General features: G+C 43.6%; 1 long non-coding RNA gene across 1 annotated transcript in view; it reads right to left on the bottom strand.

Moving 5' to 3' along the window:
• LOC138260814 (uncharacterized) overlaps window positions 1-17,108 on the bottom strand; it is a 113,233-nt gene extending 96,125 nt beyond the window's left edge. Inside the window, exon 1 of the long non-coding RNA XR_011199007.1 lies at window positions 17,055-17,108. This is a non-coding gene — a long non-coding RNA (uncharacterized lncRNA). The remainder of the gene's footprint in view (window positions 1-17,054) is intronic.
• Between the last annotated feature and the right edge of the window lie 1,739 nt (window positions 17,109-18,847).

Here is an 18,847-nt window from a genome sequence, read left to right on the forward strand (position 1 = left end):
AATAATGTACAAGGTCGTTCAAACCGGTACAGACAATGGAGCTACTGACCGAAGATGTGCAAAGAAATTACAGAAGGATAAAATCATACCGGACATGCTACCTCTGAAGACGTTAATCATATGGACCAATAAACTACTTGTGAATTAATGTGGGGTGAAAGATTTAATGACATAATCTGTTTTTAATTGGCTAAAGATAGTGGGGTGCAATATTTGTCCAATCAAGTTTTAGGGGAATGTACAACGAAAAAGGGATAAAAACCCATGACACGGGGAGTCATTGAGATTGGTTAGGGAAATGCTATTGATTTGATCCAGAAACTTTGTCACTCTGTTTGGTGACTTATTGGTTTTACTTAAACCATCCTCTTCCTTAGATTGCCCATTTTACACTTTACCTCTTTATGAGGGAAGTGCCCCTTTTCTCCTGAGAGCTGAGTCTTGACTGATGGTGAATCAACTGATGACCTGAAGACAAAGACCGAACCTGAGTGCTGACCCAAACCTTGGAGAGTAACCATGACAATGAAATTGGGATTTGTCTGTTTTCTTTTCCTTTCTAGGTACCAACTGCTTACTTTTGACAGAGACCATAGCTAGATGTTTTCCAAATTGGTGTTCTAAATTGTTTTGCATGAAGCCCAACATGCCAATGCTAATCAGTGGTTAGGAATGGGGTTCACTAAACTGACGCAAATAGACAAATGACTGAATCTAGGCTTTGTTGAACTGATGCGTTAATGACACTCTGCTAAATTTGATCTATGTTGACTCCGTGTTATGTTCTAATAATTGCTTTCCTTGCTTTGATTAAGTCTTATTCGAGTTGCCAAATCATGACAATGTTACTGAGTGTTTTGCTTTTGAGATTAACACACCTGCTTTTAGAATTGTAATCAATAGGGAATACAACCTCATCAAATTCTACTAAACTGGTGTGGTTATTCATGACTGCAAGGTCATGGTGGTGTCCTGAATTGATTAATGTCTTTGACTAAAGTAAAATGCATTGTGGTAATAAATATTGATGACATTGTTGACATATTGATTGACATATTGATTAGCTATCTCGTCCTAAGGTGTCTCTCAACTGAGTCAAAAGATTCATTGGCCTAAAACGAGTCCTGATGTGCAATAAATTATCATAGAGGGACGCGTTATCACTGTCATTGGCAGGACTGGCATGTGCAATGGGTGGTGCAAACTGCAGGGGCCTCCTGACAAGGGCCCTGGCACCTATGTTTATTTTACAAATTAAGCACTGGTTCACCCCATTTGAGGATTGCTCTCCATGGAAGAATAGCTACTGAATTCCAATCCTAAATGAGGGTACAGTAAATGTAACCCCACAGTGGCTGTACATTTCAGATGCACACACTAAACATGATCTACAAGTGCTGAGAGGTTTTTCCCTGCACAAGAGGAACTTCTTTAGGGCTTTGTGTGAAAAACTGCAATGATTACGACACCACCTGAAATGGTGGCAGACATGAATACCCACATTGGGCAGACAATCCAATGGCATTTTTGATGGCATCACTACTGCCCCATGATCTATCCAGTGGCAGAGCGCAAGGTGGCTCTGTCATCATGAGCACTACCTTCCCCTGGGCTTTCTGTTAAAATCTTTTTCACTGGATGGCCACATGCAATGGCTAGGCCACCCCATTTGTTCCAGTGACTACAAAAAGCTTGGAATAAAGTGTGCATTTCAGTAGTCTCAGTGGACTAAGAAAAGTGCACGTTTTACAAGAACTCCAATATACTTTGCACCGGAAGACCAAACAACGAAGCCAACCATGTTGTCATCCACGGGAGAAAAATTCATGGGAGAAACGAGGAAGAAGGAAACAAGCCAACCAATGTTTCTGAATCCCGCACAAGAACTACACTGTTTCTGATAGCCACCAATGGCCCTAACATTTCCCTCTTTTTTGGCATTCTATTGCAGAGGCATACACCCGACTTGGCCTGGTATCATCAGACAGAGAACTGTAGTCAGTTGCCATGCAGCCACTCCAGTGGTTACTCTGTCCAACATATATAGTTGCTATTGTTATCAGTTTGTGTAGCCACCAATGTTCTTGAATACAAACAATCTTGGACTACCTCCGAGTGTACAAGAATAAAAGATTTCCCAAACATCAAGGACCCCAGGAGGGATCCACAATGACCCCTTGAACACCAGTGATAGTGCCAGTAGTTTTACATGGGTCTCAGTGTGGCAGCACTACATTGACCGTAGTTGTGTGTTCAGAACCCTTCCTCTGTCACTATACTCTTCGTAGTGTTTCCCTGGAAATCATGTCCCTCTGTCTTGAGGCTGCCAAATCCACCAGCACAATTCCCAGGTTTTCTTTGTTTCCTGCTATATCCATGGCCACTAGTCAGATATTTTCTTTTTTTTATTCCTATTATTGACATTTAAAAGAGAGTTACAAAGGGAGAAGCATATGCAGTTTACTACGAAGTATGTACATTCGTAATCGGGGATCATGTATGACAGATCTTGTAACCAGTTGCTGTGCCATATACACTTCTTCTCCCAACAAAAGCAAACAGAAAAGAGCAGGGTAAGTTAGGCAGTGGGGGAGGGAAGTGGACTAGGGTCACTCAGCTCGTAGAGCAGACTAGAGGCCTGCAAATGTGATACCTGCAGGGCCACCAGGAGCGTCCTAAAGATGCACCAAATGTGGTGATACCAAGCAGAAACCTCCCAAGGTCACGCAGATGCCAGGCGCAGTCTCATTTAATCTGTCACCTGAGCAGCAGGAGCAGCAGCCTTCTTGGCCCTCCCAGCCCCTGCACACGAGTACATTTCCTGGTGGGACCATATGTCCTTAGGATGCGATCTCATCGGCATCAGCTCCCAGTAAGCAGTTAGATTATCCTGACAATGCACTGCTTCTTTAAGCCAAGTATCCTTTTGGGGTACAGAGCGATGTCCCCAATGCATCATTACCCACCTCTTAGCCAGCAACAGTCGGAGCGCAGTTAGCTTCCGCCGCTCCGAGGATAGCTCCTTAATGTATCCCTGCAGTGCAAGTTGGGGCGTGCATTCAAGTCGCAGATCCGTGATTTCATCAATGGTGTCAAAGAACCCAAACATCGTCCATGGTTGGGAGTTGGAGCTTGTGCAATTCAGTACCCCTGCCAGCATCATGCGTGCCAGGGAGTGCAGGGTTGGCTATCACAGGAATGGAATGGCAAAAGAGGAGTTCTAGATGGGCTCTCTTTCCCACACCATGCATCATACTGCCGGGCCCTGCCCCACTGCAAAGTCTGGAACACCGCCATGTGATGAGGGCAGGAGACACTGTGTGGGCAATGAACTGGATCGGATACAGCCAATAGTGTGTGAAGTTCGCTTGTGCACTTAAGTAGTAAAGGACCATATGTGGCGCTGCCAGCCCACTTTGCTCAAAGGACAGTGTGAGGACCTCCCACACAGCTCAGGGTTGCTTGCCGGCCCATGCTAGTGACACCAAGAGTGAACAGAGATGGTGTCTAAAGCATATTGGCAAGGGGATTGGGAGATTAATAAACAAGTAGATGAATTTGGGTAAGACCACCATCTTAGCCATGGTTAGTCTTCCAGCCATAGAGAGCAGGAGCTTCTTCCAGGCCTCCCCTCGCTCTTCCAGCCAGTCCATCAGGAAGCCATAACTGGCATCGTCTGGGTGCAGTGAGATCTGTACCACTTGGGGAGTAAAGGCCAAACCACAGTGGGAATGGTGCTGTCGGAGGTGAGTGGCAAGTGGTTCCAACGCAATGGCAGAAAGAATGGGTGACAGCGGACATCCTTGATGCATACCATGAGAAATCGAAAAGGCAGGGGTAATCAAGCCATTAATACGAAGGTGACCCATAGGTTGCACATTGAGGAGATTAATAAGTTTAATAAACTAAGGGCTGAGGCCAAACCCGGTCAACAGGGTAAAGACGTACAGCCATTCAAGGGAATCAACTGCCTTCGTGGCATCCAGAAATATTGCAGCCATACTTAGACTAGGTTTGATGGTGTGCAGAAGTGCAAAAAAGGTTTGGAGGTTTTGGGAGGAGGGACGCCCAGGGACAAACCAGACTGATCAGGCCTGGCTATATGCGGAAGCAGCAGAAGTCTGAAGGTGATTAGCTTGGTGAAGATTTTATTATCCAGGTTAATCATGGACAATGGTCTGTAGGATTCAAATTTCTGTGGATCCTTCCCAGGCTTTAGAATAATGACAATGAGCGCCTCACTTAGGGAGGAGCAGCACGCCCCTGCCCAGGTGCTCCTTCTACATGGTGAGAAGGTATGGAGCCAGAAAAGAAGCAAACTCTTTATAGAAGGCAGAGGTGAGTCTTGAACGCTTCCCAGAGAGTACAGCTGGAGTCAATGAGGCAGCATTCAGTGCAAAGTACTCCCCAATCACTGCCTGGATTTCCTCCCACAACCCCTGATCCCGTAAAGTCCCTGAAGGAAGGCACCTTGTAAAGGTGCAAGATTGAAAGTCGGGAGGGGAGAACTTACGTAAAACCTGGGCATGATCGGATAGAGTGTGTTGGATGTGAAGAACCTCACTGGTTAAGGCAGCAACATCTTGCGAAACCAGACAAAAGTCAATGCGCGACCAAGGAAGCCGAGTGAGCGCTACACACGTACCCTCTTCACTGTCACTTTTCGGGACCTGCGCAAGTCCATGAGGTAATCGTCATAAGGGAGAGCAGCAGCAAGGCAGCCCTGGGGTGAGGTTGCCTAGATGCAGTAGATCTGTCCACCTCAGGATCTAGAACTACATTAAGCCTCTACCCCACAATATAGCTCCATTCCCGAGGGTGCACACCAGCCACCAAACTTCAGCGAAAAAGTCAGGGTCATCCACACTGGGGCAGTGATAGAAATTAGCTTACGAGGGGGGCCCTGCAGTGTCCCTGAGATTATCACATATCGACCGTGCTTGTCACAAAGGGAGTGGAGGGTGCGCCAGGGAAGGCCTTTATGGAGGAACACTGTGGCCCCTCATGCATAAATTGAGTAGTGTGCTATCAATTTCTTCCCAATCCAGCCCACCCTCAGGTGACCCGATGTCTATTATATAAGATGTAATTCTTGTAGGAAGCAAACATCTACACTGTCTCTAGAGATATCCCAGTACAGGGTGAGCTTTGCGTTTATCATTCATTCCATGGACATTCCATGTCACACATGTCAATAGCATCATAACATACTGTTCATGTGCATTGCTAGAAGGATCTGTGGATTGCTACGAAGGAGGAGACTGGGCCACTGGAGTGGTGTGTGTGCTCTACGTGGAGGGGAGGGAATAGGAAGAGAAAAGGGGATAAAGAAACTGTGCAAAACAGTCAATAACAAAAACCCAACATTTTACCCACCCGCCTCCCACTTCAGTACATCCAACCGGGCCGAACAGATCCAGCCCGACCCAAACAAGGCTACAAGTGCCAAACAGAGTATACAACCGAGGAATAGTCCCAGAGGGGAAAGCCAAAGTCCCGGCACACTCCCAACTACAGAAAAGCTGGACAGCCAGAGGGTGAATAGGGTGACAAACTACACCCATTAGCTAACAGTCTAGCTATGACTTATCAAGGGAAGGATCTAATAACCTAGGAGCAGTAAACAGCATGGAGCTTTTTATGTTATTGTCATCTAGCCAGTCTGAGGCAACACTGTAATGCAATCAGGATCAGAACAGTGTGATTAAAATGTAGACCTCAGTTATTCTCACTGAGGAGACCATGCTCAGAATTGTTAGACTCAGCCTGAGATCCAGTAGCCATCCGGGGTATGCCTTTAACGAACTTGGTGGCCGCTTTAAGATCAGTAAAGGATGTAGTCTTCCCAGCATGAAAGTTGCAAAGTTTGGTGGGGTACAGTAAAGCATGCTAAGCATCTGTCTGTAGGAGAGAGCATTTGACGGGCATGAAATCTTTCCTGGCTGCCTGCATGGACACTGTGAAATCCAGGTAGAAGGAGACAGTTGAGCCTTGATAGGAGAGAGTTTGTTGATCTTTATCAAGTCACAGCACTGTGTCTCTGTCCCTATAATTCAGAGGATGGGCAATTATGCGACATGCAGGAGTGCCTGCGGAGGGCTCGGGCCTACCTATCTGTGCACTCTTTCGACTGTCAGCATGGCAGAGTGTGACTCCCCGAAGAGCAAATGCAGCATTGCTTCAATGTAATCTTCCATGCGACTCATTGCAGTGGATTTGGGGATACCTATGATTCTCAGGTTGTTCCGGTGCAAGAGCACCTAGAGGTCCTCACTTTTATTTTGGATGGCCTCTAAATATTTTCCATCTGCAATATCTTCTCACTCATTGTCACTCTGCTGTCTTTGATGACTGATGTGCGGCTTTCAACTTGCGTGAAATGGTCTCCATGTCCATCGACCATCTTCTTAAGGTGATTAAACCTGCCAGTCACAAGATCAGTTTTGGTGTTGATGACAGTTAGTCTGTGTTTCAAATCCAGGAACATTGCTCGAATATCTGCTTCCTGAGTAGCACCCTCACTACCTCTTGGGCATGGCTGTCTTCCCTCGGCTGACGACTCCATCATGAGTGTCAGCCGGCACTGATCAAAGGATAATTTGGACTGCTTTTTGTCAGTTTTCCCCATCTTGGAGGTGGTGGGGGACAGTTAGGATGTCACATCGATTAGCTGTTGGTAGTAGCCTGAAGTGCATTTAATATTCTGTAGTAAGACCAGGTCCCGCCATACCACCAAAAGGTCATGTCAGGGGGGCATGAGCAGACCGTGCAGATCTGATATAGTTTGTGTAGCAGCTGAGCACACTATTCACCAATAGAGGGCCCGCTATGTAGACCTCGTTGGAGTATGTCCCTTAGGGTGGCATAAAGTAGACCCCATAAGTCAAATTTAGCCCTGGAAGGGGACACGAGCAGACCGGCAGCCCATCTCGTGAAAAATGATGGCAATTAAGTCTGCAGATGCCAGGAGCACCCAAGCAAAGGATGCAGTACCATGCGGTAGACATGAGGCACATGTTGGCATCAAGTCACTGGAGCCAGCAGTGTTGGTGCAGTTAGTTGTGAGTGTCAGAAGAATAAGGTATTCGGGACAGGCAGCAGAGAATTGACACCGCACTGGAGATTCCAACTAGGTATCCAGTGTCCATATAGTGTGGTGCCGCTGTAGGTCAGGCATAGCAGCAGTGCAACCTGGAAGCCACCAGCCATGTAAGGAGCCGTGGCCTCGATGACAAGCAGGGAAATGAGGAAGCCCGAAGGACATAACAGTAGGCCTGTTAATGCGCCCGGGTGAGAGCATTGCTGTCTTCCTCCATGCAACCCATACCTCAAGTGCCCTGCGTCCTGGGGCCCCCTCAGTCTCAAGCCTGCCTGCAGAGACGGGCGGGTCCACCGCAACACGTCCTCACCCACGGCCCGATATGTGGGCCGTTCGAGCCAATGCCTCCACAATTTCCCGCTCCTCTGGGCAGATGGCCACCCCAGCCCAGTGGCACCCAGCTCCACAGCACTCCTCGCAGAAGGTGCCCGTTGCACTGCCCAGCCTCCACCAGTTCTCCTCATTGGCCACTGGGCCAGGCATGCCTCCTGGCCCTGCACCTCCAGTCCCCTGCTAGGCTCGCCTGGCACCTTTGGGGCTGCCAGTTGCTCGACAAACAAGGAGCTCCCTAGAGGCGGTCAGGTTTCACACACATGGAAGCTCTGCGAGCTTCGATATCCGTGGCAGATAATGATGGATAAATGACCCTCGACTGGCAGAGCCTCACAGAGTGGCAGCCATCTTGCGGCCATGCTCTCTAGCACTCTCGTAGCCTTCTTTATGTTACTTGAGCCACAGTATCTTCCTGCAGAATAACTTCCTTCAAGAACTGCTGCACTTCTGAGTTCAGTGCTCCATGCTCTGTAGTAAAGTCGAATTCCAGTATGTGGATTTGCTTTGGCAGTATTTTTCAGTTGCTCAGCTATGGATTCAAGGTTCACTTTGGAGGCAAACGTTCCATAGCCATCTCTTTTTTGTTTCCTCTTCTAGGAACTTCCTAGGGAAGTGAGCCGTAGGAAAGAAAAAATCTTCTTTCTTTTATGTAGGACACTGTTTAGATTCTTTGAGAGGCATGGCTTTTCCAGAAGCTCTTGTTCTGAGTTCACATGGGTAAGCCATTGTTGCCATGCACCTAGGGACAGATCTTTGACCTAAAGCTGTGTACCCCACGCTCAACTCATTGCTGCTCCCTTCAGCTCCATCTCACCATCTCACCACTGAAAAACAGCAGACACCCCAAAGGGTCTGGTTCCCCACAGAGGAATCTCAATGGCAACCTCCACACACCCTAGAGATCTGCTCTGGGTTCTCACATCAGCGAATCAGAAGCAATAACCTCACATACGGACGTCCATCTTAGAAGCATTGGGCTGCAGCAGCTCAGTAAAAATATATACCGCAAGAGGAAACTGAGCATAAGCTGCCACTCACTCAGTCTATTACTCTGTGTTTCACTCTCACTCAACCAGCCACTTACAACCTGGTTTCTGGTTCCGAGAAAGAGGCCTCTTCCTCTCAAATTGCTATGCAGTGTATCAGTTATTTTAAAATAAATTGGAATCACAAGGTATTGTTTGGTTACCAGTACCTGAAAGGATGCTGTCCCCATGGGCAGCTTTCACTTTGGGAATGAGGGATGTCAGCACTGGTGGGGAGCAAGAATCCATCTTGGAGTCCAATGCTTGCAGACGCTTTTTTAGTTTTAGGGTCGAGCGCAAAGCGCTCTGTCCCTGGTGTAATCTCTTTATGGGCTTTTAACTACACCCATCAGTTTGGTTGGTTTGCGGGCTTGCCTTTTAAAATTTTCTTGATTTAGTTAGTGAAAGGCATGGATACGTTATGCCTTTTCCGGTGTTTAGCCCACCACAAGCACACTGGCCAACTACTGAAAACATACGAGGCTCCATATTTCTGGACTACTTTTTCTCTTTATTTCACAGGCAGCGTGAACTTGTTGGGCAATAGTCAAGCGCTTTGCATGACATCGACAGAGTAACAAGGCTAATTGCACTTTTGCCGGTTACATGGATCATTGCACTTATGCCGATCCGTTTCACTGCTAGCGAACTTATGTGTTCTTTTGTGTATCTCTGTCACGCTTGATCATGGCCGTGGGTTCGCATATGTGAAACTATTTTACTTTTCAGTTTTTGTGGCATGAAAAGTCCGGTTAGGACTTTAAAATGGGAATAGCTCTAACTCTAGCAAACGTGAGACCCGTTGCATTGCAAATGCTTGTTTTGATTGCAGCCCGTCTGCATTTAGGGGAAAGAAAGTGGAATGTTATAATGGATCCATTCTGTGAACGCAACTGCTGGGATGGAGGTCTATTATCTCTAACAGGGCTCCATTCCTGCATTAATCCATTCTGGGGGTCATCCATACAGAATCCTACTTATTAGTGTTTATGGGACAGGGTTCTGCTGTGGTCCACCAGTTGTAACCCAAAATTAAAGTCGGTTTCCAAACATGCCATTATGCAAACCCCCTGACTGATTATAATTCAACCTTTAGTACATCGGGCTCTGAGTGTGGTAGTAGAATTACACAATCTACAAACAGAGCCTGCTGTCTGGCATGGGAATCTCGTTTTTTTCCTTTGAAAAATAAATTTGGGGTACAGGTACCCCTTCGGAAAGTGGCCCTGGACCCTTGAACGTCAACCAGTCCCTGTTATTCTTAGAGCTGTTGATAGCAACCTGAAAACGTGTGTTTATTTGAGAGTGGTCAGTTATGCTTGGACTGTCTGTAGTTGTGACTGAGCCTATTGCCTTAACATTCTCCTGTTGCTTGAATCTAAATGACAGTAAACCAATAGATCACGTATGGAAAAAAGTGACTCTCTCCCTTCTGCAAAATGTAACGAGCGAATCTTGCAAGCTTAGAACCCTGCCATTGATTTTTAATCTACAGAACAATATTTTGATGTTGAAACGATTACACTCTCCTGGGATCAAATATTGTATAATATGATGTGAGTTCATATGTTATGTGGAACAGCATTGCATAATGGGAGATCATATATCATCGGGGGTTGCTGGAACGCATGGAAAGCCCTTCTCCTAACAATGTGTGGATTAGCTCTCAGATGAGTCATCATTCAGTTTCTAAACCACTTCAGAGCATACATTTAAAATGTATGAGACGAACGCTCAATATAAGTGAACATATTGATGCGAGCGTCTAAATATATCAAACCAAAAAGAGACATGGCCGCATCACTGGAAAAAGCCTCTCCATCCCCACTCTCACCGCCAAAATTCATAAACCAGAAATTCAGAATTACTAACCAGAAACTAACATTTTTTTGGATGGCTGCCTATTAAAAGAATGATAAATGAAACATGCAGGTTTGTTTTTTCCTTTTATACTATCAGAAGAGTCCTGGAGAGTATAATGTGACTCGCCTAGTTTGAGCAACAGGTATGATTTCCCTTAAAAGCCGTTTTCTTCTCTTCACTATTTGATTTTTCTTCCCATCAAGTAAGAGCTGCTCAGCATGTGTTGTTTTTATTGGGTTCACGTGTGTTGCTTTTTGTTTCGCGATGTTCTCCATCTAGATTTATTTTAGATTTTTAAAAATGGCAGTTTAGAGCAGTGGTACTCAACCTTTTGACTACTGTGGACCCCCACTTTATCATTACTAGAATCCGGGGACCCCCACTGAATCATTTTTGGAATCCAAGGACCCCCACGGAGTCATTACTGGAAGCCAGTGACCCCAACCTAACATTGCTGATGATGTGACTGCAAAACAATGCACAAAAAACACAGAAACAACGATTCCATCAAACATATACAAATGATTACATGTTTTATTTAATTTGCAAACAAATATAAATAAAACAAAATTGATAGGCAATTTGCAGCTTTTCTAAATTCGACTGAACCCACTTATTGCCCGTACTATATTCAGTTTGATGCACCAGCACTGTCCCCATGAATCAATCTGAGGGCACTAATTTCATTTTTAGCCTCTTTGACATTTATAGTACTTTTTAAACATTTTCAGTTATACATTTAGACACTTTATTTACATACACTTTATTAATCTGTTAATATTATGTAATTTTCTAAGCATCACTGACCCCCTGAAGAGGCTTTGCGGACCCAATGGATCCCAGACCACAGGTTGGGAACCACTGGTTTAGAGGGCACCCTTGCATTGTATGAAGATATTTAATATTTGTTCCTACAAGCTGAACAATCCTCTACCAAGGATTGTTTCCCTATACATTGATGCTCCATATACCCCTATAATTATACAGAGCTCATTTGCTTTGCAGCTAGGTTAGCGCTTTACGAGTCAACCTAATCCATACATTCATAAGTACAAACCCAGTAATTCATCGAGCAGAAAAACAATCCTCAGAGGCATTTACCTCTTTCTACGTGTGCTGCAGAATGGGAATATCCATGCACCACCCATGGTACGCTTACACAATACAGAATAACATTAGGCAGTGATTTGCACTGTTGCGCTATTCCAGATCTACAATACCATGCCGAGCCACAGAATGTGGCTCTGTGGCATAACAAATCTGACTTAAGGGCTTGTGTTGGCGCCTGCTGAGATCAGTCCCCTCTGAAAGGTCCTGTGTTTGTTGCTGATGGGGCTAGAGGGAAAGGCACGGATTGGAAACTGCAGAACGCAACCAGACACTTATCACTCTATAGTCTTCATGTTTTTGTTGCTTTAAAATCCTGAAACCAGGGGTAGTAATAGCAGTGCCAGGTGTTTCAAAGGATAAGCCTTAAAGAGTAGCTGTTACCCCTGTCAAACTCTAATTCGTGTGAAAGCCTGTTTGTGCATAAGTAGAGGGTGTATGAGACCATTACAAGGGTTAATGCGATCTGAGTTTATTTGTTATAAAGAAGAAAGAGATTTGTCCTTTCATTTTTGTTAAGGTGGACGCATTACAGTTCGATGTGTATGCCAAGTATGGCCAGGAGTTCTCTGTCTTGAAATCAGTCATTGGTTAAACCTTAACGCTTAGTGGCACAGAGCCTTGCCACTTGAAATCAATGCTTTGCTGAGCTGACCTGTGTTTACGTTGTAGCTCGCTGCTAGTGCTTTTCTAATACATTGTAAATGGGAATCTGTGCTGAAATCTATGCTGGAAGAGCAATCACTAAGGAAATATGTTTACAAGCCCATTTGAAAACTAAAAAATTTGATTTATAAAGTCACGCAAGGCCACCTTCATAAATCTCGAATAATGCAACGCAGTGCAAATTGCTGTGTTGGGTTACTCTGCACTAGGAAGGCATTTCTGTAGGTGTTGTCTTGGTGTTCCCATGCAGCATCCATGACTTTTGACGCATTCCCAGATTTACCAGAAGTGGTAGACTTGGAAATGCACCAAAAACCTACACCTCCCCAGGTGAGGCATAACAAGGAGAAATATCTTAATTTCTCCTTGTTTTTCCTCTTTCTATGTGTATTGCATTCTATAGCACAAATGAAAGAGGATAAAGCATCAGGGGATAGTTTTTGTGCAGGAAGGTGCCTCTTCCTGCAGAGAAACAATCCTGCATGCAATGGAGGCACTCTTGCACCATGGTGTAAAGGTGCTTGCGTTGGCGATAGGCTGCCAAAAGGGCACCAGCATGGGGGAAAAGGCAGGAATGTGCCATAAAGCAACACCTTTCTGCCCTTTTCCTGTCACACAGTGCACCATAGCAAGGTGACTTGTTGTGCTGCACTTTGTGACAATCTCATAAATATGTCCCTTACAGTTTAGGGTACCTTTTTAGTTAGATGCCTACAATCCTATATCATTCATCGCAAAAGGACTCTAAGGTCGGCTGCCTGGCTGTTTAAGACATTTATTTTGTTTTGTGGTAATATGTGATATTTTGTTTTGTGGTAATATGTGATATGTACATGGGATGTTTGCACGCTATTGTTGCTAAGGCACAAATTGTTGATTTTCTTGCTGTTGGGACATATAATAGGGAAAGACAAAAATACTACGTATTTAGTCATTCATTTGTTTCATACTGCATTATACTGTTGCATTGTAGCTACTTTGCAATGCCTAAGACTCAGAATTTGAGGCTCATTTGGTAAGCTACTTCTTAAGGTGTAGGATATGTGTATTGTATCCAGTTTTAGAAGGTGCCATTGGATGAGTCGCAGGTCCATCCAGTCTTAAGAGGATTGCCCCAGCAGATGCTTACTCAGAGTAAAAAAGTGTCATTGAACAGGTACACCTTCAGAGCTTTCGTAAAGGGCATTGGGAAAGTCTTGTGGAAAGGTCTATGGAGGATGGTACATTTTAGGGTCACTTTCCCTGCCATTTGATGGATTTACTTGTATTTGTACAATTGCATGTGGACTATATAACTTGCTTATCATCATTTGATCTCAGTTCAAAGCTTGAGATCCACTCGTTAAACTTTTTCCTCAAGTAATCAATGCCTTCGAGGCCAGGATTTTGAAAAAAGACACATAACATTTTTTACTTGAAAATTTGCACCACAGGGGACTGCTGGATCCTGTTCAATTTTTTTTTATGTTCGTGGAGTTCCTAGCAACTTGAGTTTGGAACCAGTGGAGCTGCTGCATCTCACTTTTCAGCACCTCTGCCTAAATAATGCTGAAGTACTTTAGGCTCCGGTAACCATATTCCGCTTGTCTAACTGAAGGGAGGGAGATTTGCTCTCAGCATCATGAGCTGAAAGGTACTTCTCTGTGATGGCTCAGGTTATCTGTTAGGGAGAAAGTGTAAAATTAAACAGGACACCAAGGGCTGTACATTTTTTACTAGGCAGTAGGAGGTACAGCTAATTTCTGAGATCTATGGAAAGGGAGCAAGTTTTGAGTGGATCACTTAAATGTATAACCTTCGTTTTGTTGCCACTTAGGCATCGATAGTCATAGAATGATGTTTACGTCAGAGACAGTTTGCGATTTTTCCAGTTTTCAAACTCATTCCAAACAGATGTCACAAAAGAGATGCAAACCAGACCAAAAGATATATTTTAAATTTAGCTTCCAGTTCAAAACTTGTTTTGCACTGGAAAATTGCCTGAAAGTAACACTTTGAAATATTTTGAGTCAGTGCGGTGTTCCTAGGGTGGTACATGGGCATTTTCCAGCAGTCAACTATGGGTTTTAATACAAAGCCCTATCTACTAACAATAGCAGAAAGATTTTGGAGTCAAAAATAACATATTTTTGAGGTTGGTGTTAACTTGAAGAAATATTTTTATTTCTCTCAACTTTTCTACCTTTGCATGTGTGTTGTACTGTACAGCGCACATCCAAAGAGGGAAATGTTTTAAAGTTTTTCGAGGCATAGTATTTTATATTGGAAGGATCATCACAAACACACACTTGGACTATGGTGCCTAGGTGTGTGCATGGTGCTCGGCTAACTGATTGTGCACCAGCACTAGCGAGACAGCAGGTAGTGCCATAACTTAGTAGGTATGACCCTACCCTGTTCTCTCCGTCTCATGAAACGAAGCACAGCAACTTAGGTTGATGCACTGATTTACGTGACATCTTTGTACACCAGTCCCCAAGTGTTGTTAATTTACATCTGGAACTGTAGTTCGTGCAGTCACATTACCCCAGCCTAGACGCACAAGTAGATTTTGAAGAGTTCCTCTGGTGATGAAGGCTTTTAGGAAACACTGCTCATGACAAGAATGACGACTTATGTGTTCTAGCGCCAAGAACAACAGGGAAATACTATTATTAACACATACTGCAGTATTTCCATTACACTTATAGGGCTGTAACATAATGGAAAGACTGCCACTGGCAATGCAAGATAGATACACCTCCGGTTATGCTAACAGAGTGTAGACGTCATACAAAAGCTACCTTCTGCAGGTATAAAGATTGACCTTCTATTATGTTTAGGGCAATACTGGAAGCTGTCCCAGTGTGTGAAAGCATTAGTATTCACTACGACAGAGTGTTTTCTACAATGCTAAATGAAGTCACGTTACGGATACAGCACTGGAAACACAATAGAAGGGCGTCCTCCTGCAATTAAGACTGGCTTTCCATTATGTTTAGCAGAATGCAAGCTCAGTGCCCATGGCTAGGCAGATGCGTGACACATGTGGCAGTCGCTACAGCAGAAGAGAGAGTGTTCGCAGTCCCGGAGGGCCTATGCCCCCTGAAAAATCCACAACTAATAACCATTAATAACTACACCAATTATAGTGGGAGCTCCGAATATTTGAACGAAATGGACCGAATATTAACAAGTGATCCTACTGTTTCCCGAGGCTTTTCTCACCGGGTATGAAAAAGTGTGCACCAAAGATCCAGAAATGTGCATTTGTACCCAGCCAGTTCTTTGTGGACAGGATTCAGGCCATCTGTCTTAGGAGCCCAAATGCAGGCAAAGTAAAATATATGTGGAGAGAAAACACTCTGGAAGGAGGTCGCAGACACCTGGCAGGGTTTAGGAGTGAGGGAAAGAGGCCCAATGCCATTCAATCACCTAAATGAGACGTGCATTTTGTGTCACAATCACAGATTGCCTCGTGCACTACTATTGCATTTGCCAAAACTGGTTGCAAATACTGAACCGAATATTTACAGACGGAACACCATTTTTTGAAGCAACCTATACCCAATTAGGTCAGTTGACAATATACCGAACGGCAGCAGATCACAGATTGATTCGCTGGGCAGGTTACAATTTGGGACTCCCTGCGCTAGGCCACAATCAAGGGGATGGTGAACTGCAAGTGTAAGCAATGTCAGTGATTGTAAATTATATTTATATAGTGCTTACTAACCCTGACAAGGCCTTGAAGCACTTTGCGGTGAGTATCTCTCTACTCCAGAATTTAAGATTAAAGATTAGTAGCTACGTTTTTTTTCCTTTGTGCATTAGTTGTGTTAGGTTTCTGTTCTTGATTTCTTGTGTTTTTAGTAAAGACTACAGATAAAATGAAGGGAATAGATGTTTTTGTAGCTTGTGGTAGTGTATGACTATTGGTTGGTAAACATGGCTAAACAAGCACTGACAAAGCCAATAGGCTTCATCTTTGGATTTCTTTTGCATTCTATTTTATTAACTGGATTATAAATATTAGAAAAAGGTTATAATAATGTTAGATTTAAATTTGATAAACCGTTAATAGTTGTTTATGTTGTGATGTATGTTGCATTAATATCCCAGTGGTCCAAACTCGTAATTTGTACGTTATTTAATATGGGATTGTATTAGAGTATAGCAATGTGTAGTTAGTAAAGTGCCACTGCACCAGCTGCACAAGCAATGACAACTTTTGGACCCGGTGCCAGTGCACCTGTGGCACCATTCAACTCATGACCTTAAAGCCTGCAAGATAACTGCACTTGTGACTGCCTGTTTAGAAGTAAAAGTTTGTAATAATTTCTGTTTAGTGGGGTTCCTGGAGCTTTTGGGCATGGTGCCACTGCACCTGCTGCACCAGTCTAATAATGACCCTAATGCATGCAAGGTAACTGCACTTGTGACTGCCTGTTTAGTAGTAAAATATAGCCATAGCCCCGAGACATCTGCTCCCAGTGCACGCAGCATATCAAGGAACCCTGCAGCACTGCAATCTCCTGGGCCACTGTGATGAAGAGTAGCTGCAGCCCGGGAGCCATGTTCAGAGCAAAGATAAGACTGTGGGGAGCAGCAAATGCACCATTGGCACAATCTAAATAGCCGCACTGTACATTATAATGTCGCTGCTGAGCTGGCTTGACCTGGTCTGCTATGAAAGTATAAACCGGAATAAACTGCCTGCGCCTTCCCATAAGGAAATGTACAATTCTGCTACTGCCCATAATTCTCCCACTGTCCGCTGGCCAGAGCGAAAACTATAAAATAAGTCACTGAGAGAATAACAATTTGAAATAAAACATCACCCAATTATACAAATGACTTTTCTTTGAAAATAAGTGACTGGTAATGCAAGAAACCAACACACAAATAATATTAATATCTACAAATATTATTCAGCAGAAATGTAAGTATTAAGTAAAGAAGAAAACAACATAATAAGTCACCTGCTGCTTGCTTTACATCTGCCCTCGATACTTCATTGCAAGATAGCCGACATGTTTACACACATTTCAACACAAATTGACTTGCGTTCAGTTAATGTACAAACACCAACAAGTAACCAATCACCAAAAAAAGGAAAGGTGTACTTAGTCTACGCTCCACGCGTTGGCAAAAGCAGAACAGAAAGCACAAGAGAAGGACAGGAAGAAACCTGCTAGCCAATGAAATGCAAGTTAACTAAAGCAATATTTGAACGAACAAACGGGAAGTTCAGGTAAGTAAGGGGCCAAGTAAGGGCATGTTCTAAGTCCATTTAACTCATTTTTTCAGTAACATAAGACCTTGCAAGCACAGCGCAGGTGCTGTGCAGGCGAAACCCAAAAAGAAGGGGAAAGTTTGAAAAGGATGTTTTGGGGTCATAGTAGTCAGAAGAATGTTTTTAATGCTGTTTGTTTTCCCTAAACAGGACAACATTTAAAACATTTTTTTCTTTTCATAAAAAGGCCCTTTTACTTTGTGAATCCGATACGAGTCCAACTTGACGGTCAGTAACCTGTCAGTTTTCTGCAACCTGATTATAATCGTAAAACACTGTTAAATCCGTGTCAGAATCGCTAGTGGGCAGGGATGCCCTTCACACATGTGGCCCAAAATCCTTCTAAACTGACACCAGCCATACTGGTATCATATTTTGCCAGAAGCAAAAGTAAGCCAACACAGCAGGGTGAAAAGTTACAAAAAACATATGGACAATTCCCAGTGGGGTTGAAAATTCGAGCACACTGGCCAGAGAGATAAGAAATCAGACCGACTGAATACATTGCACACAGGATTGTAAAACTTGCACTGGGCCGCAGGCACTTTAACCAAATACCATAAGAATAAACAAATTATGCAATGTTTTACAATAACTGCTGAACAGGCAAGATGCAACTGAGGCTGTCGAGCACATAATTCACTGTACTTTTCCACCCTCTGCTGGTTTACAAGTGCATTTCTCTCTTGAATACATCTCGACTTTGCAAATACATCTTATTTAGAAAGTGGTAATGCAAGCTCAGACATGAAGCCTTCCCATCCTTCTACAATGGAATATAGGGAGACTTTCTTTAATTAAATGAAAGCTGAATTTGCTGATTGATTTCATTTTAGAAGGTATTTGACAGTTTGAGTCCACCAATGTTGCTTCTGTGTTAATTATTATTATTATTATTATTATTATTATTATTATTATTGGTATTAGTAGTAGTAGTAGGATTAGGATTATTATTACTATTAATATTATATTATTATCAATATTATTTGTTTTTATAAAGTGCACAACTCCCCTTAAAGGGTATGCATGGGCCATAGTGCAACAGCCTGGCTAGTGTCCAGAAGACCAGGTGAGAAGACCCATATTTTTAATGCATTCTTAAAGGAAAAATGGTTTATGATAAAGCACAACTAGCACAGAAAAGAGTTCCAAAGTTAAGCAATGATATGCAAAAGAGCGTCCACCACCTCACAATGTATACATGTGGATATGAGCTAACGACCAGAAGTGACACATCTCAGTGACCGGGAAGGGTGATGGATGGAAATAAGCGTGTGACTAAAGCTAGGACTTTAACAGTGGATGATTGCGGTAAAATAGAGTATATTTTGTGGATAATTTTCTTTGCACAGATTTTAATTTCGGTTCACAATATCGTGCAGCTCTTTGCACAGTAGCTCATTATAATTTTAGAATGAACATTACACTGACTTAGGACACTTCCAGTCAATGTAATCAATATATTTCAATATGTTTTAA

This window comes from Pleurodeles waltl, chromosome 10 (genome assembly GCF_031143425.1).
Source record: "Pleurodeles waltl isolate 20211129_DDA chromosome 10, aPleWal1.hap1.20221129, whole genome shotgun sequence".
In the NCBI taxonomy this organism is placed as follows: domain Eukaryota; kingdom Metazoa; phylum Chordata; class Amphibia; order Caudata; family Salamandridae; genus Pleurodeles; species Pleurodeles waltl.